Source organism: Anolis carolinensis, chromosome 4 (genome assembly GCF_035594765.1).
Source record: "Anolis carolinensis isolate JA03-04 chromosome 4, rAnoCar3.1.pri, whole genome shotgun sequence".
NCBI lineage: Eukaryota > Metazoa > Chordata > Lepidosauria > Squamata > Dactyloidae > Anolis > Anolis carolinensis.
The window spans coordinates 119,138,033-119,158,107 of NC_085844.1; the positions used below are offsets into that span (position 1 = coordinate 119,138,033).

The 20,075-nt window shown below is 41.8% G+C and overlaps 1 long non-coding RNA gene across 1 annotated transcript in view; it reads left to right on the plus strand.

Moving 5' to 3' along the window:
- LOC134298227 (uncharacterized) overlaps positions 1-20,075 on the plus strand; it is a 102,885-nt gene that overhangs the window by 41,180 nt on the left and 41,630 nt on the right. The window lies entirely within an intron of this gene.

The following is a 20,075-nucleotide window of genomic DNA, read 5'->3' on the forward strand; positions in this document are numbered from 1 at the left end:
ACCCTGTCCTTGCTTATTGTCTTTTGTAGCCACGTATCAAGCCTTGTTGCCAAGAATCTAGTTTGCTTCCAGCCTTGTTGTCAAGCTTCATTGGGCTAAAGGATCCTGTCATTTCCCCACACTTTGCCTGGCAAAGTGTGTGTTTCGGTTATTGGATTACAACTTTGGACTCTAATATCACATATTGGACACTGTTTTCCTGGACTATATTTGGCCTTTCCTGAAAGGTCTACTTCTGAACTATATTCTTCACTTGTTTTTATTGACTTTATATATTCCTTTAATAAAGATATTAGATAGATTCTGGTCTCTGTGCATGGTTATTGGTGCTCTGTAGCCTGGGCCCTGACACCGCCAGCCGAAGGGAGGCCGCGAGGCCCCAAGGTTTTTTTGGGGGGTTTTGGGATGTTGAGACCTGCAGAGGCGAAGGTGGGGGGGGGGCTTCCAGAAGCACCCCCCCCTGCGAAGACCACCGCAGCCTCCTCCATGCCCCGCAGGCCTCAGGGCGGCCCCGGCCACGAGAAAGCCGGAGCCCGAACCTTCCCCCCCCCAAGGTTTGTTTTCTTTTAACTATTTCTTTTCTTTTGGAGATAGAGGCCTCAAGGGGTGGCCTCAAGGCCGGAAACAGCCTCCCCCCCACCGTGTCCTAAAGGGTCCTAAAGCCTCCCTCCCCTTTTCCCCTCTTCGGACGAGGGCCCTCTCTTCCCAGCCTCAGCTGCCTGGGCCTCTCTCTCTCTTCCAGGGATTGAAAAGAGGGGCCACCTGGCTGTTGTCTCAGGCAACAAATATCATATCTACAATTACTGTGGTGTAATAATACAGAACAATATAATCTCTAAAATCAGGACATTAAAAAAAGAAGAACACTCTGAAAATGGGAATTCCAGAAAGGAAACCAACAGGGCCAGCTAACACCTCCCAACAAAGGATTCCCCCAGGCAGGAAGCAACAATATAATCTCTAAAATCAGGACATTACATAAAGAAAACACTCTGAAAATGGGAATTCCAGAAAGGAAACCAACAGGGCCAGCTAACACCTCCCAACAAAGGATTTCCCCAGGCAGGAAGCAACAATATAATCTCTAAAATCAGGACATTACATAAAGAAAACACTCTGAAAATGGGAATTCCAGTCAGGAAACCAACAGGGCCAGCTAACACCTCCCAACAAAGGATTCCTCCAGGCAGGAAACAACCAGGCTTCCAAACAGCAAGGCTATTCAGTGCTGTTCAACCTAACCAAGAAAAATTTCCCCTTCATAGTACACCCTCAGGGTTTCAAGCCATGAGGCTACTTCGTCTCATTCAGCCTGCCCAAGAAAGGATGCTCCTATGTAGAAAGCAGTCAGTCTTTGAAACAGCGAGGCTATTCAGTGCCATTCAAATTGGCTAAAAATCCATTTCCCTACAACGCAAGTACCCACGTTTCCAAGCAGCAAACCTATTTCATTGTATTCCAGCTCACCAAACAAGGATTCACATAAGGAGAAAACACCCAGACTTTAAGACTGCAAGGCTATTCACTGCTATTCCAACTGGTCAACAAATGATTCCCATCAGCCACAGCAACGCGTGGCCGGGCACAGCTAGTATAACTTATAAGACCAAAATACAATCAATCACTGTATGGTATAAAATTCCTAATTTAAAATCTATAAAAATAGATATAATGCTGATATAAATTGAAATCATGTATTCAAATCATGTATTTAACTGTTGAGTCTCTTCCGGCAGGTCATTCCATGGTCTAGAGATAACTGATTTCTATGACAGAGCAGGGAATCTATGACATAGAGCAGAATATGAAGGTTTTTGGAATAGATAGACAAATGATTGGTTGGTTGATAGAGTTTCTTGGATGGGTGCTTTTTGACGCTAAGGCCCCTTCCACACAGCTGTATAAAACCCACATTGAACTAGATTATATGGCAGGGTGGACTCAGATAATCCAGTTCAAAGCAGATATTGTGCATTATTTGCCTTGATATTCTGGGTTACATGGCTGTGTGGAAGGGCCCTGAGTCTCATCTACCCTAGCTAGCAAAACCAGTGGTTAGGGAAAACAGGAATTGTGGTATAAATCCATTTAAAATGCCCATTTGTGGATAGTTTTTGAGTCAACCTATCTGTCCTATCTCCTTGGGTTTAAGACACTAGGATAGGGGTCTCGAAATTAAGGCCCGCGAGCCAGATGCAGCCCTCCAAGGTCATTAACCCAACACCCGTCCTAAACTTTAGACTAAAGGTCTCCCTAAGTTTGAAACAACTTGAAGGCACACAACTACTATGCCAATTAATTTGACTATCTCATCAGCCAAAAGCAGGCCCACACTTTCCACTGAAATACTGGTAAGTTTATTTTGGTTAAAAATGTTCTTCATTTTAAATTTTGTATTGTTCTTTCAATTTTTGCCCTCCAAAGAAATATGAGCAGTGTGCATGGTAATTAGAGATTAGCGAGATGGGCCAAAAACTAACAAAATGAAGTTCAACAGGGACAAATGCAAGATACCTCCACTTAGGCAGAAAAAAATGAAAAACAAAGATACAGAATGGGGTACGATGCCTGGTTCGACAGCAGTATGGATGAAAAAGACCTTGGAGTTCTCGTGGACAACAAGTTAAACATGAGCCTACAATGTGATGCGGCGGCAAAAAAAAAAAAAAAAGCCAATGGGATTTTGGCCTGCACAAATGGAAGTCTATTTTCTAGATCCAGGGAAGTCATGGTACCCCTCTATTCTGCCTTGGTCAGACTACACCTGGAATACTGTGCCCAATTCTGGGCACCGCAACTAAAGGGAGATGTTGACAAGCTGGAAAGTGTCCAGAGGGTGACTAAAATAATCCAGGGTCTGGAGAACAAGCCCTATGAGGAGCGGCTTAAAGAGTTGTGCATGTTTAGCCTGCAGAAGAAAAGGCTGAGAAGAGACATGATGAGGGCCATGTATAAATATGTGAGGGGAAGTCATAGGGAGGAGGGAATAAGTTTGTTTTCTGCTGCCCTGGAGACTAGGACACAGAACCATGGCAAACAATCTATATCTTCATATTAAATTTATTTTAGGAAGTAATCATGATTTGAAAACAGAGAGATCATGCGTTTTAGGGAAAAAGTGGTTTGCATTTCGGATTTATACCAATTTTGGCTTGGTAACCTTTTAAATGTGTCACAAGACTTTTTGCTATTTTAAAGTTTGATTGTCCTATTAAAGTCTGTGCCACTCTCATCTGAACTGTTATTTGATCTCACTTATTACAGTACTGTATTGTGAATTCTGCTCTGTAAAAACCATACTTTTAGATATTCCTTTAATGAGTTGCTTTCAAAGTCACACTGAACCAAAGAGCAAGTAGTACCTTTGAGACTCACTGAGAGAAAGAAGTTGGTCACATAACCTTTTGCAGACTAGGTCTATGAAAGGTTGTGCTACCAACTTCTTTGTCTCAGTGAGTCTCAAAGGTGCTACAAGGTCTCTTTGCTACACATACTCCAGGCTTTGATTTCTGCTGAACCAGAGAAACTACAAACCAAGGAATGCCCTTTCCCCAACTTCCAGTATTAATGCCTTCATTTACACAACGTTTCAGATGTGTACATTTCTTATCACACCAATCGCTAAGCTGAACCACAAAACAACAAGAACACTGACAGCCTTATTCTAACATTTAGATGGCCCAATGCAGGAATAATGAACTGAGATGGTAGCAGTTCTCTCTTCTGATTCAGAACTATTAGTTTCCAGATTATCTAGCTAGCTTGTCCTCATATCTTTATGGGTGAGATAATTTCAATGTTTACATGTTTGAAATACAATTGTATTGGTTTTCTTTCCCAAAAAGCAGGAAGCTTGTGTGCGAATTCCAAATTTGAAAGGCTTTCGTGAGGCTCCGTTCTGAGTTGATGCACAGAGGGGGATTTGATTTCACTTTATGAAATATAAATCTCATAAATCTCTCCTTTACAGCAACCTCACAGTCCTTTTCGAAGTCCCATTTTCTCAGAAAGGCAGAGCGGCATTCAAATGCAAGGCAAAATACTTTCTCAAAAAAGATGTTCTTATTGCTATACCAAATTGGCATCATTTCCTGTATGGAATTGGAAGAATTAAACACATGTAGAATTATCAAATTGGAAAAACTATGGTTGGAGAAATCCAGAGTTGGAACAGCTCTAATAGCTGGCTGTCTAGGCCAGTAGTTCTCAACCTGGGGTCCCCAGATGTTTTTGGCCGACAACTACCAGAAATCCCAACCAGTTTACCAGATGTTAGGAGTTCTAGAAGGCCAAAAACATCTGGGGGGTGGCAGGTTGAGAACCTGGTCTAGGCAGTCAAGAAGTCCTCCAAGAAGTCATCCAAGAAGATACCTTCAATTGTCCAGAGAATGAGTTCCATTCCTCTTGCCTTCAAGAAGTTTGTCCTGAGTTTAATTTGAAATTACTCTCCATGAATATAAACCCATTACATCCTCTTTCCCCTTCTGGGATAGCAGAAAACAAGACTTGTTCTTTTCTAGCCATGTGTAATGATCAGTTACTAATAAATAATATATGGGTCTTTAAGACATCCTTGCATTACCTCCTCAAAAAACAAATCACCAGGGCCAATTCTTTGAAAACTGTTAGTAAGTAATATCTATTTCAGAAAAATACATGTCAGTATTTACAGAACTATAAATTTCTAATTTAGAGAGTCAAGACCAACATCACTAGTAATATTGCTGAAGCAGAATGGTTCTATGGGTTCAGAGGGTCCTTTTGATATCTTCCAGAAAGTAAAAGGAGAGAAATTCTGGCAATTTTATTAGCAAGTTTGGCAATGCTGTAGGTGGTAGCCAATTCTCCAGTGGCAGAAATATTGCAGTGGTAAAAGAAAAGGCAACAGTCCCATACCTGCAGATCACAAGCTGACAACAGTCAAATTCAGGTTGAACATCCCTTATCTGGAACTCCAAAATTCAGGTTGAACATCCCTTATCTGGAACTCCAAAATTGACATGAGTTGTTGAGATACTGACACTTTTCCTTCTGGTTCAAGGTATTCAAACTTTGTTTCATGCATATAATTATTAAACATGTCTATATTTTGTGTTGTGTATATAAAACATCAATGAGTTTCATATTTAATCCTGTGCCCCATCTCCAAGATATCTGATTATGCACATACAGTGGAGTCTCACTTATCCAACACCCGTTTATCCAACGTTCTGGATTATCTAACGCATTTTGTAGTCAATGTTTTCAATATATCGTGATATTTTGGTGCTAAATTCGTAAATACAGTAATTACTACATAGCATTACTGCGTATTACTTTTTTCTGTCAAATTTGTTGTTAAACATGATGTTTTGGTGCTTAATTTGTAAAATCATAACCTAATTTGATGTTTAATAGACTTTTTCTTAATCTCTCCTTATTAGAATCATAGAATCATAGAATAGTAGAGTTGGAAGAGACCTCATGGGCCATCCAGTCCAACCCCCTGCTAAGAAGCAGGAAATCGCATTCAAAGCACTCCTGACAGATGGCCATCCAGCCTCTGCTTAAAAGCCTCCAAAGAAGGAGCCTCAACCACAGGGCGGGGGAGAGAGTTCCACTGCCGAACAGCTCTCACAGTGAGGAAGTTCTTCCTGATGTTCAGGTGCAATCTCCTTTCCTGTAGTTTGAAGCCATTGTTCCGTGTCCTAGTCTGCAGGGCAGCAGAAAACAAGCTTGCTCCCTCCTCCCTATGACTTCCCCTCACATATTTGTACATGGTGATCATGTCTCCTCTCAGCCTTCTCTTCTGCAGGCTAAACATGCCCAGCTCTTTAAGCCGCTCCTCATAGGGCTTGTTCTCCAGACCCTTAATCATTTTAGTCACCCTCCTCTGGACGCTTTCCAGCTTGTCAACATCTCCCTTCAACTGCAGTGCCCAAAATTGGTGTGGTCTCACCAAGGCAGAATAGAGGATCTGCCCTGGATCTAGACGCTATACCCCTATTGATGCAGGCCAGAATCCCATTGGCTTTCTTAGCAGCCGCATCACATTGCTGGCTCATGTTTAACTTGTTGTCTACAAGGACTCCAAGATCTTTTTCACACGTACTGCTGTCTAGCCAGGTGTCCCCCATTCTGTATCTTTGATTTCCATTTTTTCTGCCGAAGTGAAGTATCTTGCATTTGTCCCTGTTGAACTTCACTTTGTTAGTTTCGGCCCATCTCTCTAGTCTGTCAAGAACGTTTTGAATTCTGCTCCTGTCTTCTGGAGTGTTAGCTATCCCTCCCAGTTTGGTGTCATCTGCAAACTTGATGATCGTGCCTTCTAACCCTTCGTCTAAGTCGTTAATAAAGATGTTGAACAGAACCGGGCCCAGGACGGAGCCCTGCGGCACTCCACTTGTCACTTCTTTCCATGATGAAGACGACACATTGGTGAGCACCCTTTGGGTTCATTCGCTTAGCCAATTACAGATCCATCTAACCGTAGTTTTGTCTAGCCCACATTTTACTAGTTTGTTTGCCAGAAGGTCGTGGGGGACTTTGTCGAAGGCCTTACTGAAATCCAGGTACGCTACATCCACAGCACTCCCTGCATCGACCCAGCTTGTAACTCTATTGAAAAAAGAGATCAGATTAGTCTGGCATGACTTGTTTTTGGTAAATCCCTGTTGACTATTAGCAATGACCGCATTTGTTTCTAAGTGTTTGCAGACCACTTCCTTAATGATCTTTTCCAGAATCTTGCCTGGTATCGACGTGAGGCTGACCGGACGGTAATTGTTTGGGTCGTTCTTTTTTCCCTTCTTGAAGAGAGGGACCACATTCGCCCTCCTCCAATCTGCTGGGACTTCTCCTGTTCTCCAAGAACTCTCGAAGATAATTGCCAGTGGTTCTGAAATAACTTCCACTAGTTCCTTCAATACTCTTGGATGCAGCTGATCTGGCCCTGGGGACTTGAATTCGTTTAGAGCAGCCAGGTGTTCCTGGACAACTTGTCTCCCTATTTGGGGTTGGATTTCCCCCAATCCTTCGTCCATTCCATGTTGCTGAGGTTGAAGATGGCTTTCTTTTTTGTGAGAAGACCGAGGCAAAGAAGACATTAAGCAGTTCTGCCTTTTCCGTGTCCCCTGTCACCATCACCCCATCTTCTCCTCGCAGTGGCCCTATTGCCTCCTTGTTCTTCCTTTTTCTACTAACGTAAGCAAAAAAGCCTTTTTTGTTGTTTTTTATGTCCCTGGCAAGCCTGAGCTCATTTTGCGCTTTAGCCTTGCGAACCTTTTCCCTACAGGAGTTGGCTATACGTTTGAATTCTTCTTTGGTGATCCCCCCCCCCTTTCCACTTCTTGTGCATGTCACTTTTGAGTCTTAGCTTAGGTTAGAAGTTCTTTGGACATCCATTCTGGCTTCTTTGCACTTGTCTTATTTTTCTTCTTTGTTGGCACTGTTTGCATTTGCGCCTTGAGTATTTCACTTTTAAAAAACTCCCATCCATTCTTAACTCCCTTGTCTTTTAATATTGGCATCCATGGAATGCCGCTCAGTAATTCCTTCATTTTTTGGAAGTCAGCTCTTTTAAAGTCCAGAATGCGTGTTTGACTTGGTGCCTTTTGGTGCCCTTTGGTGCCCCTTGGTGCCTTTTGGTGCCCTTTGGTGCCCCTTGGTGCCTTTTGGTGCCCCTTGGTACCCCTTGGTGCCCCTTTGGTGCCCCTTGGTGCCCTTTGGTGCCTTTTGGTGCCCTTTGGTGCCCCTTGGTGCCCTTTGGTGCCCCTTGGTGCCTTTTGGTGCCCCTTGGTGCCCCTTTGGTGCCTTTTGGTGCCCCTTGGTGCCCCTTGGTGCCTTTTGGTGCCGTTTGGTGCCGTTTGGTGCCTTTTGGTGCATTGCTGTGCATTGCTGTGCATTGCTGTGCATTGCTGTGCATTGCTGTGCATTGCTGTGCTGTGCTGTGCATTACTGTGCATTACTGTGCTGTGAATTGCTGTGCTGTGCATTGCTGTGCCCTTTGGTGCCCTTTGGTGCCTCTTGATGCCCCTCAGTGCCTTTTGGTGCCCTTTAGTGCCGTTTGGTGCCTTTTGGTGCATTGCTGTGCTGTGCTGTTCTGTGCATTGCTGTGCATTGCTGTGCATTGCTGTGCTGTGCATTGCTGTGCTGTGCTGTGCATTGCTGTGCATTGCTGTGCATTGCTGTGCTGTGCTGTGCTGTGCTGTGCATTGCTGTGCTGTGCTGTGCATTGCTGTGAATTGCTGTGCAAGGCTGTGCTGTGCATTGCTGTGCATTGCTGTGCATTGCTGTGCATTGCTGTGCATTGCTGTGCATTGCTGTGCTATGCTTGCCTTGCTATGCTTGCTTTGCTATGCTATTTTATGCTTTGCTATGCTATGCTTTGCTATGCTATGCTATGCTTTGTTATGCTATGCTATGCATTCTGCATATGGTATGTCTTTTTATTTTACAATGTTTTCAAACATTGCTATGCTATGCTATGTAGGGTTGTCCAAATTTTCGTTATGATTCTTATATCGGAATTATTTTGAATTGTTCTCGCTTTTTAAATCGAGTTCCGAGACGTTGTCCCTGGGTGCCCCTTGGTGCCCCTTTGGTGTCCCTTGGGTGCCCCTTGGTGCCCCTTTGGTGCCTTTTGGTGCCCCTTGGTACCCTTTGGTGCCCTTTGGTGCCTTTTGGTGCCCCTTGGTGCCCTTTGGTGCCCCTTGGTGCCCTTTGGTGCCCCTTGGTGCCCTTTGGTGCCTTTTGGTGCCCCTTGGTGCCCCTTTGGTGCCTTTTGGTGCCCCTTGGTGCCCCTTTGGTGCCCCTTGGTGCCCCTTAGTGCCTTTTGGTGCCCTTTGGTACAGTTTGGTGCCTTTTGGTGCATTGCTGTGCATTGCTGTGCATTGCTGTGCTGTGCATTGCTGTGCATTGCTGTGCATTGCTGTGCATTGCTGTGCTGTGCTGTGCATTACTGTGCTGTGCTGTGCTATGCATTGCTGTGAATTGCTGTGCAAGGCTGTGCTGTGCATTGCTGTGCATTGCTGTGCATTGCTGTGCATTGCTGTGCTATGCTTGCCTTGCTATGCTTGCTTTGCTATGCTATTCTATGCTTTGCTATGCTATGCTTTTCTATGCTGTGCTATGCTTTGTTATGCTATGCTATGCAATGCTATGCTTTGCTATGCTATGCTATGCTTTGTTATGCTATGCTATGCATTCTGCATATGGTATGTCTTTTTATTTTACAATGTTTTCAAACATTGCTATGCTATGCTATGCTATGCTATGTAGGGTTGTCCAAATTTTCGTTATGATTCTTATATCGGAATTATTTTGGATTGTTCTCGCTTTTTAAATCGAGTTCCGAGACGTTGTCCCTGGGCGCAACTGGCAATGTAATTTGAACCGTCATTGGCCCATTCTCTAATTGTGTCTTAATGTTTCGTTAAATTCCCCCCCCCCCCCCAAATTTTTTAATATATTTAAAAAATATTTGTTTAAAATTTTTTTGTTTCTTCAACCTACCTTGGATGGGAGCCTAGCGCAGCCTAAAATGGCTGCCGCTCCCAGGCCAATCAGAGGCTTCCACGATGGATGGAAAGGTGGGGGCTAGCGTCTTCTCCCTCCACGTGGAAGATCTCCATAAAAGCTAAAAGCCCCCTCCATAGCCCTGGTGAGCCATTCTGAGGCTGGGTTTCCGAGCGGAGAGAGTGGTGCGCTGCGAAAGCAAAACAAGCCATCTGCATAGAGGGAGAGAGGGTGAAGTTCTTCTGGCCGTAGAGAGACAGAGGGGTTTGGGTCTGGTAAGGGTTTGGGCTTTTGTTGCTGGTTTGAGATTTTTTGTGTAATAAAAATAATGCATTGGCTTGGGGCTTGTGGGATCTGGCAAAGAGTCCTTGCTTGAAAAGAGGTGTTAGGCAATTTATAGTTTGCAAAGGACGTGGGCACTCCTGCCAAGGCATTTCTTTCCTCACGCTCCGTTTCAAATCCAAAGCCTTGGGCTGAGTTTTATTTCTGCAATCAGAAGGTCAGACATTGATTTGATTCAATAGAGGGTCCTAGGAAATTTATAGTTTCCAAAGGACGTGGGCATTCCCTCCAAGGCATTGCTTGGCGTCCGCTCCGTTTCTAATCCCAAGCCTTGGGCTGAGTTTTATTTCTGCAATCACAAAGTCAGACATTGATTTGATTCAATAGAGGATCCAAGGAAATTTATAGTTTCCAAAGGACGTTGGCATTCCCACCAAGGCATTACTTTCCTCACGCTCCGTTTCTAATCCCAAGCCTTGGGCTGAGTTTTATTTCTGCAATCACAAAGTCAGACATTGATTTGATTCAATAGAGGGTCCACAGCAATTTATAGTTTCCAAAGGACGTGGGCACTCCTGCCAAGGCATTGCTTGGCGTCCGCTCCGTTTCTAATCCAAAGCCCTTAGGCTGAGTTTTATTTTTGCAATCACAAGATCAGCCATTGATTCAATAGAGGGTCCACAGCAATTTATAGTTTCCAAAGGACGTTGCCAATCCTGTCAAGGCATTGCTTGGCATGTGCTGCGTTTCTAATCCAAAGTCCTCGGCCAGAGTTTCATTTTTGCAATCACAAGGTCAGCCAGTGGCACCATTGATCAAAAGGTTCAAAGGCAATTTATAGTTTCCAAAGGACAGTGGCACTCCTGCCAAGGCATTGTTTGGCGTGTGCTGCGTTTCTAATCCAAAGTCTACACAAGTAGAAGAGGGACTTTCACAGTGATAAGAACCCAATTGAACAGGAAATAAGACTTTCAAACCAGGAACAGGTTTCTTCAAATATTGAAAAATAGTGTATTATAAAAAGTTATGAAAATTCGCCAAAAATTATAGGAGACAGGAAACGTTCTGCAATTTGTTGAGCAAAGGGTGATGAATGTGATCTCCCACTGTACCAAATTTGTTGAGGATAGCTCAAGAAATGATGGCGGGAGAGACCTGTAAAAGTCCCTCTGGTTTCCTTTTTTTTTGGCGATTGCGCATGCGCGTCCGCCATTTTAGAAACATTAAGAATCATTACAAATTTTCGGAAATATCTGAAATTTTTGAGTGAAAAATTCGGAAATACTTTCTATATCGAAACGCCGGCACCCCCTACTTTAGAAACGAGAATTGAAACATTTTTTCCATCGATCGGATAAGCCTACTCACAACAACCCATTTTGAACATATTTTGTTCTTTTAATGCAAGGTGTGCCAAATCTGAAAATATGTTATGGAATCTAAATTATTAAAATAAATACAAGATGAAAGATGTACAGTTGACCCCCCACACACAATAATTTATGGACTTGGCATTTACAGATGAACTTATACATGGATTTGATTTAAAATGTTATCTCTAGGTCCATCAGAAGTTGACCACTCAGTGGGGCTATCACACTCATTTTCACCAAAGGCCAGATAAGCCTTAGTGATGCCTTCAAAGGGTCGTATGTAATTCTAAGACTATATAAATGTAATTGTGTTGCTCTGGAATTGAAAGACTAATACATGACACTGTAAAAATAAATGGCGGAGGAGGAGGAGGAGGAGGAGGAGGAGGAGAATAAAACTATGTTGCCCTGGCATTAACAGCCTAATTTATGGCACTATATAAATAAATGAATAATAGTGATAGAGATAATAGTAAAAAGATGAAACTATATTGTTCTGGCATTAAAGACCTAAATCATGATACTATATTAATAAATGAATAAAAATAATAGTTTTTTTCTTGACAGGAACAACTTGAGAAACTGCAAGTCGCTTTCGGTGTGAGAGAACTGGCCATCTGCAAGAACGTTGCCCAGGGGACGCCTAGATGTTTTGATGTTTTACCATCCTTGTGGGAGGCTTCCCTCATGCACCGCATGGGGAGCTGGAGCTGACAGAGGGAGCTCATCTGTGCTCTCCCCAGTTTGGATTCAAACTGCCAACCTGTTGGTCAGCAGTCCTGTTAGCGCAAGGGTTTAACCCATTGCAACAACAGAGGCTCCATAGTAGAATAATAGTACAGCAGAGTCTTGCGTATCCAGTCTTCACTCATCCAATGTTTTGTATTATCCAATACAGTCAGCGTGCCTCTCCGTGTGCCAGGCGCCCGCCAGGAGGTGTGAGACATGGACGGCACAGACTTTCCCCATTGGGCACAGCATCCAGCTTATTAACCATTATCAGAATATTCATATTTATTTACAGCATTTATATGCCGCCCTTCTCACCCCGAAGGGGACTCAGGGCGGATCACATTACACATATAGGCAAACATTCAATGCCTTTTAACATAGAACAAAGACAAACAAACATAGGCTCCGAGCGGGCCTCGAACTCATGACCTCCTGGTCAGAGTGATTCATTGCAGTTAATTGCAGCTGGCTTGCTCTCCCACCTGCGCCACAGCCCGGGCCTAATATCCTATCCCTCATATCCCAAGCACTCAAAAACCCAGGGCAGTGGGAATGCAGATGAGATTAAAACCATGCTCACAAAGTGAGACTGAACCTCAAGAAAAACTGTGATTAATGCAGCTTTATTATACCACATCTCTCCATATCTTACTCCTTACAGTTTCAGAGGCCCCAAAGCGGAATAGGGAAATGCCACCCTCCAGGAGAGTAATGTGAAAATGACCAAATCACTTTTATTTATACAATGACCACACATTCTGTTCTTTTCATATTGCAAAGATGATCACTTACCTTTTAATGAAGCCAAAGAACTATGCAAATTACAAACGACTAAAAACAAAATGTATCACCACAACAAGGAATTCAACCAATTCTTCTCACAAGCAGGATGAGCAACATCCAATTTACAAAATTCATATTCATATAGGTAATTTGACGTTTAATAGGCTTTTCCTTAATCCCTTCTTATCATCCATCATTTGTGCTTATCCAGCGTTCTGCCAGCCTATTTATGTTGGATAAGCAAGACTACTGTAATAGAGATAATAATAATAATAATAATAATAATAATAATAATAATAATAATAGACCCCCCCCCCGCAGTTGCCACCTTGACGTGGAAGGGGGGGGGCTTAACCACTCCAATGATGACTGAGGGCTGTGCTGGCGGTAGTGTAACTACCAGCAGGTCCAACCAAGCCAGAGAGGCCTCAGCTGAGGAGTGGAACTAAGTGCACCTAACCCATTAGCATTATGGAGAATCAAACCAAAACAAAGTCTATACTGGCTCGGTCGTCGCCCAGGATAAAAAGGACCACGGTGGATGCTGCTGATTCTGGACATCCATCGACAAGTGAGCTACGGAATCAAAATACAAATGAAAAGTCACAGAAGTGGCAAAAATATACAATGCCAGAAAACCGCACAATTATGAAATGCTACTACAAATCTGAACCTCAAAGGCGTGGCTACCAAAAAAGGATGCATCACCTGTGGAAACAAGAGTACCCTGACTCACAGATAACAGAACCCCGAATGGCTGACCAATGAAGATTCATAACCAGAAACAAAGTGTTCAGTGAAGTTGAACTCGAAGAAATCCAGAAAATTTGCAAAGTAAATTACCATCAGACCACAGTACAGACAGCAGCAGAGACTCCAGCAACACTTGGAATGGTGGAACAGCTTGAACCAGAAGAAATTGTGGAGCTTTTGCAAGAATTTGAAGAACCGGCACTTGAGACACCTGTTGAACCACCAGGAACCTTGACAGCAAGACAACAAGAGCTCAAGGATAAGATCATGGCTCATGCTGCAGCAAATGCAATAAGACAGCGGCTTCCAACTCTAAAAACAGTGCCCAAGAGACACCTGGCGCCTCTCATGAAGGATGTGAATGCAGTACTCTCCACTGTCCAGATAACATCAATTGAACAAACAAACCATTATGCCTACAGTGCAGCAGTGATAGTAACAGAAGAGCTTGGGCTCCGACAAACAAGGCAGCCCCAAAGAAAATCGACTGGAAAACCAAAGTCAGGCTGGAGTTGAAAATCAAGAAACTCAGATCAGATGCAAGTAACCTGAAAAATATGAAAGAGAGGAAACTGAAGAATGATAAAATCAAGCAATACCTGATCCGAAAGTACTGGCTGAACACCAGAAAAATTGAAGAAGCTTTGGAAATCGTGAAAGAACAAATTACAGCAACAGCCAGAAAAATTGAAAGATATGAAGCCAGAATCATCCAATATAGACAAAATCAACTGTTTCAATCAGACCAAAGACGGTTCTACCAGAGTCTGAACCAAACAACAGACACAGTAACCATAAAGCCAGAGAAAACTACAACAACCAAGTTCTGGAAAGAACTTTGGGAAAATAATAAGAACTACAACAAGAACGCTGGGTGGATTTATTTTTGAAATAAAATTCTCACAGAACAAAATGGAACAGATGGACATAACAACTGAAATGATCAGCAAACGAGTGCAAAAAGTCAAGAACTGGACATCGCCTGGTAGTGATCAACTTCATGGATTTTGGCTCAAACATCTGATTAGTTTACATGGAAAAATGACCCAACAATTCAGTGAGATGCTGCAGAAAGGAAGTATCAGTGAATGGCTAACAGCTGGAAGAACTTACCTGATACAAAAGGATCCAGCAAAAAGAGCAGCACCAGGAAACTACAGGCCAATAACGTGTCTGCCCACTATGTTTAAACTACTGACTGGCATCATAGCTGACAAAGTTCAAGATTATCTTGAAGAAAAAAACATCTTGCCAGATGAACAGAAAGGCAACAAACGGAAAAGCAGGGGCACAAAAGACCAGTTACTGATTGACAAAATGATTCTGGAGAACTGTAAGAGCCAAAAAGCTAATCTTCACATGACGTGGATTGACTACAAAAAGGCCTTTGACTCACTCCCACACAGCTGGATCATCAAGTGCCTGGACGCCATCGGGATTTGTAAAAACGTTGGCACCTTCATTGAAAACATGATGGAGCACTGGAAAACTGAACTGTTTGTTGGAAATGAAAGCTATGGACTTGTCAACATCAGAAGAGGAATTTTCCAGGGAGATTCATTGTCCCCTCTGCTTTTCATTATTGCCATAATCCCTCTGTCAACAATCTTACAAAAAACAAATGTGGCTATCAAACATCTAAGAATTCTCACAAAATTTCACATCTGATGTACTTGGACGACCTGAAGCTGTATGGGAAAACGGAAACTGAAATCCAGTCTCTGACCAACACTGTCCGAATTTTTAGCACTGATATCAGCATGGAGTTTGGCTTGGACAAATGTTCGACAGTGGCATTGAAGAAGTGAAAAATCATTGAAAGTGAGGGCATAAATATGCCTAATGGCCAAACAATAAAGTGTCACCAGCCAGAGGCCTATAAATATCTGGGCATACTACAGCTGGACAACATCAAGCATGAACATGTGAAAACTGTGGTTAGCAAAGAATACACACAAAGGGTCAGAAAAAATCTCAAAAGCAAGCTCAATGGAGGCAACACCATCAAGGTCATAAACACCTGGGCCATACCTGTCATAAGATATACTGCTGGAATTATACACTGGACACAGATGGAACTGGACAATTTGGACAGAAAAACAAGAAAACTCATGACCATTCATCATTCACTGCACCCTCGCAGTGATGTTGACCAGTTATATCTGCCTAGAAGATCAGGGGGCAGAGGACTCTTACAAGTAAAACAAGCAGTCAAAGAAGAAGAACATGCCCTGGCAGAATGTGTAAAGCAAAGTGAAGAACCTGCCTTGATTGAAGTCAACAATCAGAAACTCCTCAAAGCACAGCAGACAAAAAACCAGAACAAGAAAACCGCACTACAAACTAGAGCTGACAGCTGCCACAACAAAACATTGCATGGAAAGTTCCTTGACAAAACTGAAGGAAAAGCTGATAAGGAGAAGACCTGGCTATGGCTCACGAATGGGACACTGAAGAAGGAGACAGAAGGCCTGATCCTTGCAGCCCAGGAGCAAGCCATCAGAACAAATGCAATTAAGGCCCAGATCGAAAAATCAGCGGATGACCCAAAATGCAGACTGTGCAAGGAAGCTGATGAAACCATTGATCATATTCTCAGCTGCTGTAAGAAAATCGCACAGACAGACTACAAACAGAGGCACAACTATGTGGCCCAAATGATTTATTGGAACTTATGCCTCAAGTACCACCTGCCCGCAGCAAAGAACTGGTGGGATCACAAACCTGCAAAAGTATTGGAAAATGAGCACGCAAAGATACTGTGGGACTTCCGAATCCAGACTGACAAAGTTCTGGAACACAGCACACCAGACATCACAGTTGTGGAAAAGAAAATGGTTTGGATAATTGATGTTGCCATCCCAGGTGACAGTCGCATTGACGAAAAACAACAGGAAAAACTCAGCTGCTATCAGGACCTCAAGATTGAACTTCAAAGACTCTGGCAGAAACCAGTGCAGGTGGTCCCGGTGGTGATGGGCACATTGGGTGCCGTGCCAAAAGATCTCAGCCGGCATTTGGAAACAATAGACATTGACAAAATTACGATCTGCCAACTGCAAAAAACCACCCTACTGGGATCTGCACGCATCATCCGAAAATACATCACACGGTCCTAGACACTTGGGAAGTGTTTGACTTGTGATTTTGTGATATGAAATCCAGCATATCTATCTTGTTTGCTGTGTCATAATAAAATAATAATAGAAAGATAAAACTATGCTGCTCTAAAACAGTTCCTAAATAAAAACAAACCACTGATTACCAAGGTTGGCACAAACATCATGTATCCCATTATCCTCAGACCCTCTGTGTGGAGAAACAAAGTGAAACTGTTTGTTCCTTTTATTTAGACCCACTCTAAAAAAAAAAGAGAAGAAGACATAAAAACACAACTAGAAAGAGGAGCATAAAGGGTATACATATGAATGTACTATTGTAAGTCTCTATGTCAAATTTATAATGACATTTATGTGGATAGGTTATATGTTTATATGTTTTTGGTTAATTCATTATAATTTTCCCAGATTAATTCACTTGAAGAAGACCTAGTCGAAACCGGTCGTGATCTACTGTGACCTACTTGCTCTTCAGCGCAATGAACTGATTGAAAAAGTGAACAATTATATACAGAACATATATTGTTGAGCTACAGTCATTTTTGATGTATGGATTATGTCTATTACAATTGTGAATTCTGAACATATTGTATTTTATTCTATATGAGTTCTTATGTTATACTTGTTGACTGAACATTGCTAAAGCAATCACTACATTTGTGGGTATCTATTACTTTTGTGCATAACCAGGAACCCATTTACTTAATATTTGTCCTCAAAAAACAAAAGCCAAACCAAACAAACAATAAAACCTCCACAAATCCTCCTTCCTTTGATTAAGAATGTTCCCTGTTTCCAATATATATATATAATGTGGCAGTAAATCTACAGGTAGATCTTACCGTTTGCATTTTACAAGAAGAAATTAGTCCAGCAAAGATCAAGGTGTTTTATTGGTACCAGAGAGATAGAGATTCCTGTAAAAGGTCTCTGAAGTTTTCCAGTAATCTTTCTCAGTTATAAAGTGTTTGATTATTGCATTTATTTTTTATTTCAAGCAATGAATGAAAGCCCCAAAGAAGATATTAATCTCAGTGCACTCATAGTGTTTGTTGCTAGTGTCTGTTCTCACCTTTAACTTGGGCTATCTCCATTATTCCTGGGTTTCTTTTTACTGTAGATCTGAAGGAAATGTTTCTGTTGAGAACTGAGTCCATTAAGGGGACAGTGCAGAATTTATTATAAAAAATCTAATTCCATGTAGTTAAACTGCACTCTGAACCTGCATTATATGACAGTGTAGATTCAGCCTAGGACACGGAGAAATGATTTCAAATTGCAGGAAATATTTCCACGTAAAGAAGGATGTCTGATGGTAAGAGCGATTCAGCAGTGGACTATGATGCCTCAGAGTGTGGCAGTCTCCTTTCCTGGAGATTTTTAAGCAGAGACAGGATAGGAATGTTTTGATTGTGTTTTCGTGCATGGCAGTGGATTAGATGACTCCTGTGGTCTTTTCCAACTCTTATGTTTCTATTGTTATAAGAATTTTTTATTGTGACTTGAGAACATACTGCAAGCTGCTTCTGGTGTGAGAGAATTGGCCGTATACAGAGATGTTGCCCAGGGGATGCCCGGATGTGTTACCATCCTGCTGGGAGGCTTCTCTCATGTCCCCGCAAGCTAGAGCTGACACACAGGAGCTCACCCCATCTCGCAGATTCAGACTGGCAGCCTTCAGGTCAGCAGTTCAGCCAGCACAGGAGTTTAATTCATTGCACCACCACGGATCTTATTCTATGAAATTGTATTATGCTCTTATTGATGCAGCCTAGAATTGCATTGGACTTTTACACTGCCACATTACACAATAGACTCGTGTTTAACTTGTGCTCTACTAAAACCCCTGGGTACCGGAGCGGTAACTATTGATCTACTCACATTCTCATGTTGTCGAACTGCTAGGCTGGCAGAAGCTGGGGCTAATAGTGGGAGCTCACTCCGCTCCCTGGATTCAAATTTCGCATTAGTCTAGGTGTATCATTTGGACACGTCAGGCTAAAGTGCCACTACGCTGAACGATTTGGGGGTGCAGATGGTCCCTCCATTAATAGTGCAATCCTATATTCTCTTATGTAGGGACAAATCACACCATATTCAATTATGTATATTTTTGAACAAACATTGTATCAGTTCTTACGGTTTGGCATTTATTTACTAAGAGGCAAAATCCTTGATGAAGCAATTTAAAAAGTAAATAGATGAGGGTATTAGTAGTGATTGATGAGTTTTCTTTTAGTAATTGTTCTACAACTTTTTTCCCTGAACATGTATTACCCTTAAAATATGTATAACATATTATTCTCATTTTGCGAAAACAAGGTTTTTAAAAATAACTGTTACATGAGCAAAAGCTATTATTAGTGTTTTATAATTGTTATTAAATATCACCCAAATAAGCTACAAGTGCGACTTTAAAACCATATATTCATGAAATAAATAATAAGGGGTCATTTTTGTTAATTTTCTTGTAGACTATACTCTGCAATGTCAATTAAAGGAGAAATCCAAGAAAGCTTATAAGCAGTTCTACGTTAGGATGACTATTTAAATATTTTGTTTGTAATTTATCAGTTTTAATAAACACATAGAAATGAAGCCAAATATATTTCCCCTCTCCTGTTTAAATCCCCAAGTCAATATTTTCAAACATAATGGATATCAATGACAAAAAATCAGGTGAAATTAAGACTTCAATCAAAGCTGTTTTCCACTTGTTTGCAGCCAAATTCCCATTTTTAATTGATCTAACAGCTCTGACTGATGTAAAATAAAGGTCCTCTGGTTAATATTTTACACCCTGGAAAGGTTAAGATCAATATATTTTACTCCTATCTTTTTAAAATTTAATTTTATTGAGCTGTTGCTTTATCAGAGAAACAAATATCCCTTTATGCTACTACTGACCATTTGAAACTAGTCATGGTGCACCTGCCTCTCCAGTTTTTAAATCTTGAAATATTAAACTATTTCAGGGCAGAATACTAAGCTTCCCTGTTTAATCATTGATGAAGATATTAATGGTCTTGAGCTTCTTGTCAATGGCATAAATCCAATATAATTTTACAAGTAGAAATGGTGCACTGTTGGACTTATGCTGGATTTTTCAGTTACACATGTGGCTCAAGCATGTGCTATTGGATAAAATTGTGCAAGTGGACTAGATAATTTGCATTAACTGTTCTCTTAACCCTACATGCAAGAGAATTCGGTGTGTATATATTTGAAAGAAAAAGATGAAGGTATGGCTTAAGGTCCGGTATATCGGATTTTCCGCATGTACATATGTGCTTTAAAGACAACTGTCAAAACACCCATGTATTTCATAGAGTTTTCTTAGACAAGAAATACTCAAATGTGGTTTTGCTAGTTATTTCCTTTGAAGTACAGCCTATGGCACTGGGAATTCATTGGTTGTCTCCCATCCAAGTACTAACCAGGGCTGACCTGTTTAACTTTCCTAGTCACACAGGGACTGGTGCTTTCAGTATTTAGTCTCAGCTTATAAATCCTCTCACGGAGGCACTTTCTTACAAAG